Here is a 13,775-nt window from a genome sequence, read left to right as displayed (position 1 = left end):
CTTACCATGTATGTTTTACAGATCATACTCGTTAGTTAAATTTCATCCGATCAAGTTCTTGTTAACGAGACTACTGACTAATTTACGATAGAGAATCGTCGTTATCAGCAACTGATAGTATGCGAGCTCTCGTTGTCTCAGCCTTTTACGAGTGCGGTCTCTAAGGGGTATGGCCTGCACTGGTGGAATTCCACTAAGAATTTCAGTCGCCGTTGGAACATTATCTTTAAATGGCGGATAGTAACTTCTTGAGCTCACTGTAGTCATAAGCGGCCTAGAAACTACTATAGGAATTAGATCTTCAGGCAAGCTAGACATAAGCATCCTAACCAAAAGCGTTCTGAAATCTTACACGGAAGCCTCGTAGCTTGCCAATGCAAAAAAAAAATTAACCGAAATAAATGTTTGCAATTCAGGTAAATCGACAAATCGTAAAGGTAAAACATAGACCGTAATTTTCTTAAGCTGCATTCAATCTAGGTCTTCTATTTATAACGTAAACCCGCACTCAAATATTGTTTGATCGTATGACTGACTATCGTCTTTTCGCCGATAAGTACAGCTATTTGGGTGTACCGATAGTACCGTTACATTTATGTGTCTTAGATTATATTTAATTTTTACTCAGTCGTTCTTCAGATCACCACAGCATTTCAAACCGTTTCTTGATTTCATTCCACAAAAAGGTACTTTAGGTAAAATGCTGGCAATGGAACCCATTTAATCCGAGTTGCACCCCCTATGATCCGAGGATCACTTAACAATGTTTCCCTGGTCATATGAGAACACAGGAACGAACGGCCGATTCCATCTTTAGGACCAACGACTATTTGACTTCTTAAATATCTTAGATATTCACAATTTCTGTTGCATACTACTCGTCTTCGATCAAGTTATTTGATCGTTACCTAATTCCGGAAAGTGTAATCTCCCTAGACACTTACCCACTTGGCCTTGTGGATGCTGTGCTTTAAAGCCAAACAAATGTGCCCGTAAAGTTCATGGAGCACACAGCATTGGCTTTAGCCAAAATGTACAGTTAGTGACATTGCTACATTAATACTAAATTACACTGCGTGGCAGTCGTTTATCCAGGTTAGAGATAAGCCTCGATCTCAAGCCCAGGATTCGCTAATTTAAGCTCTGAAGAGAGCATATACGCACCATATCTCGATATGGGGATACCTAGATGTCCCGCTGTCGGTGTTATACGAATGCATGACCTAAATCATTTTGATCATCATGGAAAGCTTAAAATCCAGTTCCATCGCTGTTAAATATGCGACGCGTGTTCTCCAATTGCTGGATATGTGCCACTATTCAGAACGCACACATCGGGGTATTGGTCTGTAGGTGGCAGAACGGTAGATTTGATGGATACAGTACCATCTGGCTGGGCCGCGGAGCGGATATTTTGTCTCCTGTTCCAGTTGAGTGACCTGTTTTGTCATTGACTTCGCGCACTCACCTGGCTAGCTTGGGTCGGTGGCCTCTACTTGTCTCTGGGTGAGTGGATCGCCTCCGCCAACTTATGTCTTCGGATTCGGCTGACTACTAATGTGATTTCGGAAAGCGAGTCCGCGAAGTACGGAAAAGTATTGGCAAAGCAGGCACCGCCACGTCCCAATACTCTAGTTTGTCTGCGTGCAAAAAAGGCGAGAGCGACGGGAATTTGGCTTCGCATCGGGTCAGTAAAGCCTTGTTGACTGCGACTGGGTCAGCGGGCATCATTCTTTGGCTAAACCTTCGTTTGCCATTCTCTGCCGTTGTTGTTACACTAGCGTTTTGTGTCCAATAGCGTTAGTCGGGAGATTAGGACATTCGGATTTTGCCTTTTGCCAGATTGCTGGTGTTGCAAGAGCAGCAGCAGCAGCACCGTTACTTGCCCTGGCGGAGGAATCCGCCTTTCCCATACTTATTCACTACGCGGTCGTGTCACAGCTTTTCAATTGCCACACCTACATTTGCTGTGTTACATCAACCGAACAGCGGCTACGGCAGTAGCAAGAGTAAAGGACAACGAATAAATAAATGGGTTGCCGTTCGCCATATCGCCACTCCGCTCGCTGCTGACTGCAGTCGCTCGAACCACAGCGAAGGTCGCATCGCGGCTGCGTCATTCTGTCGTATGCCACTTTGCCTCGAACTTGCTGGCCATTTACGAGGACGTCGCTACCCGTTGCCCACTTTCTTCAATAGCATCCAACTGGCATCCATTGAGTACTAGCACCAGTAATAATAGTACTGGTAGCACTCATCTGCTCGAATTACGAACGATGTTCATCGCTGCGTTCATGGCAGACGGTGGCAGTAGGTGCGGGCTTTGCTTACCGCTACGGCTTCTACGTCCTGGACACAATATGGCTGTAAAATCTCTCATTCACCTTCTGCCCTTACATCTCACCGCTGTCCTTGTCCGATAATGGCCCCTGCCGGCCATTGCGTTCACAATTGGCGCTTCTCTCTCTCCGCGTTTTCAATGTTTCTATTTTAAAACGGGTGCTGAGGGAACTAAAATAGGTAGCAAAAAAGCGGACTGCTGACGCCCCGTCCTTTCTGGCACCACAGCATTGCTATCGCCGTTTCCACTACAACTGTGACGTGTCTGGCAACTTTGCGCCTTTTGTTCATTCCATTTTCCCACTCTTTACCTCTACATTTCCAAACATATCTATAACACCCTATACACGATCTTTCTGTTCTGTTCTCTCTGCTTTCTCTCACTAGAAGCTTGTTGTGCTTGCTTGAACTGCTGCGGATCACTGGCTCCCGCTCACGCACCGACTTATTTTCCGTTTTCTTCGTCCACATAATGATAGGTTTTTGTGCCGGCCCTATTTTCAATGACTGAATCGTGTGGCCGGAAGGGAATGCAGAAAGGCCGGTAGCGACGCCTTAGGCTGCTGCAAGGCAGGCGCACGCCCCCGAACGCTTGCCTTTGTAGTCCTTGAACTCTTCAAATCGTTGTTGCAAGCACAATCTGCGTCGCGTCGAACCAGACAGGCGATTGGCCACCAAGCATCTACTAGCGTGCAGTCTGTTTCAGTATGTAGCTGCCTGCAGCTGCAGTCGTTGCGGATATAACGTTTGGTGTACTAGCAGCAGCAGCAGCAGCAACAACGACAGCAAGTGCAATGGTATAGGCGATGGTGACACGACCCTAGTAAATTTATAAAAGTAGCTTAAGGTACCGCAACCAAGAAAAACGCAAAGGACCGAACTTTGGCATTGCTCCTAGTGTCTTTTTGGAAAGTTAAACGAATCTGCTGTAAGTTTCGAAGGTAGAAAGACATGACACGATGTTAACTGGGGCCGCCAGTTCAGACTTACTCGAGTCCTTAGCTAGCTCTCGTTTGTAGGCCACCCGTTCGCTTGCGTATACATAACAACTTATTTCGTACACTTCAATTTTGTTTTTATTTCATTTACCTTGCTTTCCTTCGAGTTCCACACTGAACAGTATTGACGTGTCATTATGTGCATATAGTACTGTGGCTGAACCGAGCTGATTATGTTGTGACTAATACGTTGTTCCTTAGATGTGATTGAACAAGTAATGAATGACGGATGCCTATTGTCAAGGCATGTGTCTGCCTAACAAAGCGAACACATTATGGGACCCGATCGGTAGTGCGGCTGTAGGGCTGGGCATTAGGGAGGTGAGCTTTAAGATTTCGCTCCTATTAATTCAACAACGAAATCGTTGAACTGTTATTCCTCGGCCCGTGTAGAGCTATAGCTTAGGTACACTGTTCTCAATTTCGTGCAGAGTTCAAGCAAATCCTAAGAAGAAAACTTGCAATACTTTAGAAGGTTTATGTTAAAGGAACTCAGCCATCCTTTATGATACTGGACCTGAAAGTCGAAAGAGCTGTGGGACAATACTCTGTCCGACACTATTTCCTATGACAAAGATCCCTAAAAAAAAGCACTATTTAAAGTGTTTCTTATCTGGGGCTTATTACTATCAGCATCAAACAAAAAACTTAGCAAACAAACTAACCCTTTATTGATACTATTAGACTTAACAGTATCTCTAATCCATTGTTTGTTCCACAATATAAACAAAAACATTTTATTACCTTTCGTTCAGTTCAGCCTGCACGCGTTCGTTTGGCAATAAGGGCATAGACGTCATCCGCAATGTTGATCTCTGAAGCGGACGCTTGCGTCGTCCAGACAGCGAAGTCGAACGAACGGGCAATTGAAATTAGACTTAGATTATATGCGTACGTCCGAAGCGCTATTAGTAATATAGAATTTTTCAACAATAGTTAATTCATATATTGAAACGTATATTTAATCCCGTGTGGCATCTGTCTCGATGTAGTGATGTCATCCTTCGGGACTCCTTTCATTTTTCAGTGTGCACTTTGACGAGTAGCCTAGAACAGCTGTACACCGCATACGCGACGAGGAAGTAAATGTGATTAACATACAAAAAATCTACTACGGAATGGGTCTCTAAGTTTGAATTGAGCTTCAGCACTTCATAGTGCAGAGCACGTTACGTCTGTGCTGCAACAGGCCGTATTGGGTTTGGTCTCTCGACACGAATAGCCGCTTAAGCTGATGTCCGCTTCTTGAAACCGTCGTAGCGTTATCCTACCTCGTGTATTTCTACTTAGGGTTCCGTCCTGAAAACGCGTCTATATAAGACTTCGGTTCATCTTTATGGATATGGCAGCATTACCTTTGTGCAACTGGATCTTCTAACAAAATTATGCGCAGTGTCATAGGATACAGAAATAGTTCTAAAAGAACATTCCAGAGGGTATGAGCAAAGGACAATACTTTGCCTGCAAACCCAGGTCCACTTCAAAGGACCTCTTCTGCAGTTCGTTCCAGAGGTCAAAGATTATGCTAAACCGCGTAAAGATTACGGAGAAACGACGATAGAAAAATAAAATGGCAGTAACAATATCTAAAATTCACACTATGCAAACATTCATATCTAGAATATGAGAATCTGTTGTTTACAGTAGTTAATTAACATTTGATATCACTTCGTTAAAACATGCTGCAGAAAGCTTTTAATGACTTCTTGCGTGAAAACGCTTTAGTCAGGTAAAAGACGACCTGAAAGGTTGGCCACGCACATGAAGCACATGTATAATGACTGCGTTAAGGATGATATATGATATAGCATGTAAGAGTCGGCGCCTCCCCGGTAAAGGACAGGCAGCTGGAAGACAATCTCAGCTTTTCTCTTCAAGCCTGCTATCTATTTGACAAGCGAGTCTGCAAGCTAGACTGCGTTACGAGTTCAGACTGAGAAATCGGATGTTAATAGAAGAGCAAAGATGACCCACTGACATAGTTGCTGTTCAAATTATGTTATTTGGGGTCCGCAAAATGGGCGCACTGCTATGTGATGCTTCGTCGTCACAGATAGAGCCCAGTCTGCAAAATGCGTAACGTGTCCTTTAATACGAAACAAATGTGCATCAACCGACGAAATCGCCTTCTTCACAAATATACGATAGATAATAAATATTCGACGTATGAAATAAATCGTAGAATTTATAGGTTCGTAAACACAAACTTCGATATGTCGTACACTTGTTAGTAAAACTATAAACTATATTGCTTACAGTTATCTAGATGCGAAATTACTAAATCTTCTTATAACTAGGTTATACGTTAGTGATTAATATCAAACTTGCGTCAGCTCATTATGTGCTGATCGTCCCGTTAGGTTAGGTTAGCTTAGGTTAGCTGTTAGGTTATCTGTTAGGTTAGGTTAGCTGTTAGGTCTGCGGTGTCCTCGGTACGTAGCTTGCTTATGGCTATCCCCTTCCGACGCACATGTCACATTTGGAACGCGACTGTTTTTTACTCAGCCATCAGACGGAACTCGCGGAACATATAATTTCTCTATGCTTCTCTTGCTCCATCCTTACGATTCCGTTGGCTGTCCTGTACGCTGTGTTCATTGGCAATGCGAGATTTCGAGACAACGCTTCTCGTTGTCTGCAGCCATTGCTACCACCATCAGTTCTATTGGCGTTTCAAGCCAAACTGGTATTTTTTATATAGCGTTGATCTATTTAAAAACGAAATAATATTTGCAAGTAAGGGTCATTTCATCGATTTGTTGATTTCAGTTTATATACGGACAGCAGACAAGGATAATAACGTTCTTTGAATAGGATCATCACAAAGATTACTTCGTGCTTATTTAATGGACAGGGTACTGTCAAAGCAGTGGAGACTGTTTGTCGATATAATGTGTTAAGTATTCAAATTATACCCTTTATAGGATAGCTTAGAATGACAAACAACTTCGCGAAAAACCGTATATGCATATATAGAAATTTTCTATAATGTTATTATTCATCACTTAATCATAGTGAAATTCTGTTTGGAGTGTAGTTTGTTAGATTAAAGGAAGCGAACTGGGCTATTTTCAACTCGTCTGGTGGTTCGTCAGATACAGATCAAACTTGTCCGTTCGTTTGGATATACTATTATATATGTAAACGAATAGGTATGGATATGAAGCAAAAGTACACACACACACACACACACAAAACAACACCTCTATAACAGGTAACCTACATGATTTTTTCCTCCACTTTTATTCCCATTCTAAGTTAATCTCTTAATTATCGCAATGCTGAATACTTCTGGTGCGCAATCAGCTACATACGAACGAATGAGACTGTATTTTTGTACAAGCCCTTCATTGGCTTTGCATGCAGTGCCATTTCCATGATGGCAAAACCATTAGCGTCAATGATAAAGACGATAGCCGTAGAAGCAGAGCTGCTACTTAGTGACATAAGAGGGGATCTGACGACTATGGCTGTGGTGGTACCCGCAATGGCGCCTTGCGTAAAGTTGGAGTTACGACAAGTCAAGCAAGCTTATCAAAGGCAGCCCTTACTGGCAGGTCTCACTGCACAAGCAAGATAAGGCGAACGAGGCTTTGGCGGGATGTCGAGTCGAGAAATGGAGTGAAGATGTGTGAAGCTGGCTCGGGTCGGACTAAGCTCGACGGTTTTGATGGGACAAACAGCCCTTCCTACCATCGGGAGGAAGGCGAAATCGACGGTAGCGGAATCTCTCAACTGTCCTAGCTACACAGGCGGTTTCGTAAAGGAGGGCAAGCGACGATGCAGCGAGGTCGGTCGATGGCTCTCCATTATGCATTTGGGAAATGTGACAGTACCGCCTGTGGTAGGGCAAACAAAGGAATGCTATATGTTGTTAAGACAGCATTTGACATTTGTGACGTGCTGGCGGTATCGGCTGCATGCCGACGGTTGCCACGATAGTGATGACCTCGTAAGTGCCGACTCTGCTAGCGCAGAAGCAACAGCGTGACTTCTTCGACTTTCGAGAAGATAGGAGCATGAGAGAAACTTGGATGAGAACAATCTACTGGAATTGAATACGCTATTCATCCTGGCTGTATCACATTAGCTCGAATTCTCCGATATCGCTTTACTCCAGTCTAGATTCACACAGCACCGGAAGAATTTAGGGAAAAACTCAGAGCTTTCACATTTGTTTCGGAGCGCTTTCAAGCTACCGATGCCTAATAGTTTCCTTTGTCTAGGATTTTTTGTGCTCTAGATGATCAAGTGTGTTTTGCTTCAGTTAAATCTCTGCTAACGTTGCTCTATAATAGATAAGGCAGGGTAGCAAGACCTTGTCGTTGCTCGATCGCTTGATTTTTCATCGAGGCGATCCGTGGCAACAATCCTACGGGTAGCAGTAACCAGTTGGGCAAACAAGTCATTCACAGCAGATGTCAGCAGAACAATGTCAATAATCTCTGCGGCTAGCAGTAGTGGGCATGTCTTCAGGATGTTTAGAGCCTACGCCATTTTTTCTGAAATCAACCTGCTTTACTCGGCCGATCGTTGAACGAACGGTGACTCAGCAGCTGCAATAGCGATTTTGTGTTGCTGTTAGATAAACGCAGGTCAACGGCGTAATTGCATGGTATACCATTGGACAGCAAACGGCTGCAGGACAAGTGGTAGTCGTAGTAGGGGCGGCTGTTAGTGCACCTCTGTTTCTGCTGTTAAAGTCAAAACTAAAGAAAGACAACACCGTCTTAGTGCCAATGGCAGCTGCGGAAGCACCAACTATCTCGACGTCAATTTCGTTTCATTTTGCTGCAGTAGCAGTTGTAACACCTCCAAAATGATTTTAGTGAAACGAAATGAGGGAGACTCATCTAGATGGGCTGCTTGCTAGCTGGTTTGTGCGCGCTGCGCGGATTCCAGCCAAAATTGAAGATTGTTGAAGATATGATTGTTCCTATCTCGTTTTGCCATTGTTGGCGTAGCGTTTTCTATCTTCTTCCAGGAGCGATGGTGTACTGCTTGCTCAGCAAAGGGAAGAATGTCTTCAGGTTGATGCCTCCTCTGGGGACGCGTCCACTGGGACCTGCGGTTCGTTCTTTCACCTTTGTTCGGTCTGAGGAGCTTTCGCGACCGAACAAGCAAGCGTTTGCAGCGAAAGAGAGAGAGAGAGAGGGCGAGTAAGTGCGAGGGCACTCTTACGGCCAATAACAGCCACTGTAGTGGCAAAACCAGCAGCAGAACTAGGAGTGGTGCTTTTACAAGTTGAACCAGAAAGAAACGAAGAAGGGTGCCACGGAGCGCTCGATTGACGGGTAGGGCGCCTGGCACTGTGTTCTCCGAGTTTCCTGTTCATCGTAGGCCATACAAGGCACGACTCTGTTTCTGCTGCTGTTCAGTTAGAGTGAACTGTTCTGCAGACGAAAATGGCGCGACGGCAGAACTCAGCCGGAAGGGCTGCGTGGCTGGGAACAGGAAGAAGGGCCACAGGCAGAAGTCGGAGAGAATGAAAGCCACGTCACGAAAGTACGAGCTCAAGGTTTCCTCAGCCGCAAAGGAAAGCTCATTTGGATTGGTCGGTTAGCTTGCTGGTTTGGTTTGACGGTTGGAGTGCGGCCGAACACAGCTAAGGCAGGATGCAGCTAAACGCTGACCTTGATACCTCGATGTTGCCTGTCTTCTCGTGGCCTGTTTATTAAGACATATACAACTGCCACTACGATGAAACAGTGGTAGACTGATGGTACCGGTAGACTCCGGCTGCCAATGCGGCTGAGAATGAGATAAATATGCATCTTAAGACCTTTGTAGCCTTTTATGTGTTCCTGGAATGGCCACTTACTTGCTCTGCAGGATTGAAGCGTACTACAGGGTGAATGGCAATCATCGCAGGTTGGGATTTTGACGAGACAAGACCGATGATACGACTGATGCGAATACTATGCGAACTATAGTCAAGGGCGGTACAAACATCAAAGCTAGAAGGAAGAAAATAGGACAGACTTCAGGCCACTTCTGTAATTTTTGGGGCAAGGTGTAGGCAAATTAGCTTGTATATTTTGTAAGAATTCTATGAAAAGTTGCCTACTTTCCTGTCTTTCATCAACCGTTTTGATGCCTACCAAGAACCTCCTACGAGAGCTCTTCTGGGGCTCCTTTTAGGAAGTCTTCTTTCCTTTATTGATCAGTACTACTATAACGGCGCAAAAGTGCACCGTACCGGCCAACTCATATTTCGGAAAAGGAGCGACTCTGTTACTCTTACGCTCTCTACGGTCGGCCTCGATTAGCCCGGCCATCCTATGTCAAAACATTGTTTATAAACCACCCGCTTTAGCCTGCTCATACGCTCCGAGACCTACTCATACCTCACGTTGTGGGCACAGGGCGCAAGATTGCAATGTCCACACATCGAAGCCAGACAACAGGGTGTCTGCTGGATTTCTGGAAGTCAACATACGAGATGGAGCCAAAAACCATAGAATAGAAAAGGAATTAGGTAGCCTTTCCTTTTTCCCTTCTCCGTCTGTTTCTTTTCGCCAGAGTTTTTTTGCTGGAACCCCCCGTAGCCCAGTCGCTTGTCTGTCAGTCAGTACGTTCTTACCTTCTTTCTTCAACCCATCTGTTCTTCGGGTCTTCTTCTGCGGGTGAACGCAAGCATGAGCGGCCGCGGTGGTTGTACCAGCCGTGCTGCCAATTCCTCCTATCTTGCTCCATGGTGGAGCGGAGCTCTGTCAGGCCGCCCAAAGAAGATGGCAACCGAACAGACGAGCCTCTTTCATCGTTCGTGCGAAATTGGCCGTCCGCGGAAGTGCATGTGTTACATCGACTGTCCCTGAGGCAGGTTAGTAGAGAAAAGGGGAGATGAAAACGACGAGCACCAATAGCTAGTGGCTGGCAAGAGGGGGTAGGGTGAACACCAAAGCGAACTGTCTGAACCAGAACAACCATCGCTTTATCCTGGGTTGGATCTCTTCCCTGTCTGCTGTTAGGCTGTCTGTCCCCTTTCGTCGGCACACCGACCAGCAAACCTAGTAACCGCCCAGACCATCAACGTATAGCCTGGGTTGTGACGGGGTGCAACTATACACTATGATTCTGTTGGAGAAATCCCGTTGTATTTTTTATGTTCAGCAAGAGTAAAGCCTTGCAACATAATGTTACTTTGGAGTTACTGTCGTACGCAGTGCATCTTTTTAAATAGCAATAACTTCAATAAAATACTTTAGATACTTTAGCGGAAAAAAAAAATGCCGCTTTAGTGTAACCGTGTGCGAGTGATGGGAAATAATAGTAACGACATCAGAGGCATCCTACAGTGGCCAGAGGAAACCAGAGCAGTTAGCCCGGCGTTTTAGCAAGTGTGCCCTGCCTGAAGCATGGCTTCCACTATAACTGCTCTTCGAAAAGTAGGTCAGCCATTTATACAGCAACATACTCGCATTGACAAAAGAGCCGACATTCGGCATTCGCTATTCGCTATTCAACATGGATCCGGGGTGAGACAGCGGCGAGTGAAACATGGATGTTATAAGGCGACCGACATATTCACTGACGACTACTAGTCCCTTCGTTGTGGAGGGCAAACCAAACGGTGCAGAGTGGATTGAGGAAAGCGGTAGCCAACGACGACCAGCATATGGTCTGTAGCGCACGAGACGTACGGTACGTGTGTTGCCATTAGGGATTTGTTGTGAGGACGACAGAATTCATGCACACAGTAACCGTGTTTGCGTACGTTCGTATAGGGTATGTCGTTCTCGGCAACAGTAACATCGCCTGGGGCTAGTGCTGAAGAGGGAAGAAGTAGAGGGAGAAGCGTTAGAAGGGGTGTCGGAATAGAAGGAAGGATAAAATAGTAGAATCCATGGGTTTGTATGTCTGGAGTCTGCTTTAGCAACCTGACAAGCCTATCACGCATTACAAAGCACGCACCGGGCCTGTTTTAGCTGTTTCGAATTCCAAATTGATCTCCATTGTGAGATCTTCACTCAAACAGACAGAACAAATAGAGGGGCGTCAAATCTGAGTATGCAGCGACTAGCATTTCCTGACGTAACTTCGGGGGACTTACGTTCTGATATCAGTATCCATCTCCAAGGCTGGTACATACCCAGATGTTACTATCAACGCTATCATATATGGTAAGCTGATATGAAGTTTCCTCACTTGGCTCTTCTCGGATAGCTGCTCGTTGCAAGCAAAGCACACTCAGGTCGAGAGTGAAGTTCGCTAATCTTTCTCGTCACTGCGAAAAGCTGCGCGGAGATGAAACAATATTTTGCGACACTCCTTTCTCATATGAACGAAGTACTAAATAGGACATCGGTACAATATACACTGTCGAATATCATGCTAACCGTTATACTAGTACATGGTAACACAAAGGCACCTCATAGCACAGATATGGTTGCACGTGTCGAGAAACAAGTGTAGCTGCGCTTGCCCTTCTGTGAACAGTTCAGCTACGAGGTTTGATACCCGCAAACCTTTGTAAGCTCATCCCCATGTAAAGCACATGCGGAAATCTCCGATAAATGCTTTGTTGAAAGACCTTTCGTTGTCGTTATTGTTGCTTTATTGTTTATACACTGGTGATTTCGAAGGACAAACTTGCTAATGGATAAAAACAGGCGTCATTTACGCCCATAGGACAATGCCACTTACCGGCAAGCAGGAGGGACTGCTTGGCGTTTTGTTGGTGCGTGCTTTTTTCTGACAGAGGTTCACAGTCGGACGCGCTAACGTACGAGTTCGTATAAAGCATACTTGTAGTAATAGCAGCATGCAGTGGTTGAAAATCCATGGGCTAAGGATTCGAAAACAGTCGGAAGGCGGCAAGCGAACAATTCTAATTCAATAGGTCGTTGTCAGCGTCGCTACACCTTGCAGACTTTTCTCTTATTTTGCTTTCGATTCTTTTTGCATCTCTTTGTCCACATGCACGGCACAGAATGGACGCTACATCATTCTGTTCATAATATGCTAGGGCAGTGATGTTCCTTCGCCACTACCGTGACGGCTTCCCGGCTGCTGGTTCTTTCTGTCGTTATCATCTTCGTTCCCGTTTTTGTTTTCTTGGCTAATGTTAACCGTCATAATTACGATTATGGTGTCAGGCTCTATTGCACTCTAGTTTTTGTGTGGTTAGATTTGTGTTAGTAGCTTCTCCGTCTCCGTCCGTTTAAAGTGGTACGACATGCATATATCGATATATAAGAGTACGTATGTACAGTTTAACGAATGACATTAGGGTATCGGTAGCATCGGCCTACCTCTTGTCTTTTGTGCTGTCGTACTTGTAGATTATTTGGCCTATTCCCTTTAACTGTATATATTTATCAAACACGCCACTACAATTTTTGCCTGCTTTGTGCATTGCAAAATATTCTTCGTGTCTTCCGCTAGCGTGTAAGATTGAGGTAATACCTTCGGTTCATGCATTAGATAGCATGAACCTTTTTCTCAGATCGGTTGAACTAATGAAGGTGGTAGATGGCAAACAAGGACAGCCCATGGATGAATAAGCTACTCTTAAAGCACAAATCGGAGGTGTTCAACGTCGGGCCTTATTAAAAAACTGGTAGCAACTTGTGTCAACTCAGATATGCCTGGTAATTTTTGACGTAGAATCTATTCAATATTTGTGGGTTTCCAGCTGTTCTGCCTGTTCCCATTTCTTTTTTTTGATCAATAGCCAGTGCGTGAATGACTTAGTCAACCATCCAGCCGACTAGATGAACTGTTTTCTCAACGACAATACAACCGAAACAGCACAGTGGCATGAAAGGCCCGTGGGCAATGAGGGAAAATAGAACTAACTCTGCACTGTGCCACGTAGACATGCTATGGCGGTTACTACGGTACGACTGTCGGTGACACCGTTTGCTGCTGCTGCTGCTGCTGCTGCTACCGCTATCGCATTTCCCACGGCTGGCGCTGTTTCTGCAACATTTCTCAGGGAAAAGGCAGGCATCTTGTTTTCCGTATGTCTGCAGAAGAAAAAAAACTCAAAGTAACACACAGAACGGTGAGACTGGAGGCTAGCGTGCCTTCAGCTGCACAGGCCAAGATTACACGAGGAAGCGCTGCCATGTTGGTTTGCTTTCTAGCTCGGGTTTCACTTATTATTCTTATTCTGTGCAAAATGAAAGAGACAGAGAAGGAGAGAGAGAGCGCGGAATGAAGGGAAACGTTACAAGGCAAAAGTCCGCTTGCCTCGTTTTAGCTACAATAACGGGCTCTTCGGTCCAGGCCAACCAGGGTTGCCACGTTGATTCCATGTTTGCCTTATTTACCTCATCTCACAACACTCAGATGGAATGCGTGCGTCACACGTAGGCTATGCACGTAAACACCAGCAGTAGCAGTAACTACAGCAGCGACAGCCACATAAAGCCTCGGTGCTACCAGGCTTTGCCATCTACGCAAAGATATCTCCGTACAGCGAGATCTGTA

At 45.1% G+C, this 13,775-nt stretch overlaps 1 protein-coding gene across 8 annotated transcripts in view; it reads left to right on the top strand.

Moving 5' to 3' along the window:
* Positions 1-13,775, top strand: part of LOC111243553 (irregular chiasm C-roughest protein-like) — a 287,184-nt gene that overhangs the window by 239,661 nt on the left and 33,748 nt on the right. The window lies entirely within an intron of this gene.

This window comes from Varroa destructor, unplaced genomic scaffold (genome assembly GCF_002443255.2).
Source record: "Varroa destructor unplaced genomic scaffold, Vdes_3.0 BEIS01000001.1, whole genome shotgun sequence".
Lineage (NCBI taxonomy): Eukaryota > Metazoa > Arthropoda > Arachnida > Mesostigmata > Varroidae > Varroa > Varroa destructor.
Note: the sequence above shows the minus strand (reverse complement) of the source record. Positions and strands in the feature narration are given on the sequence as shown.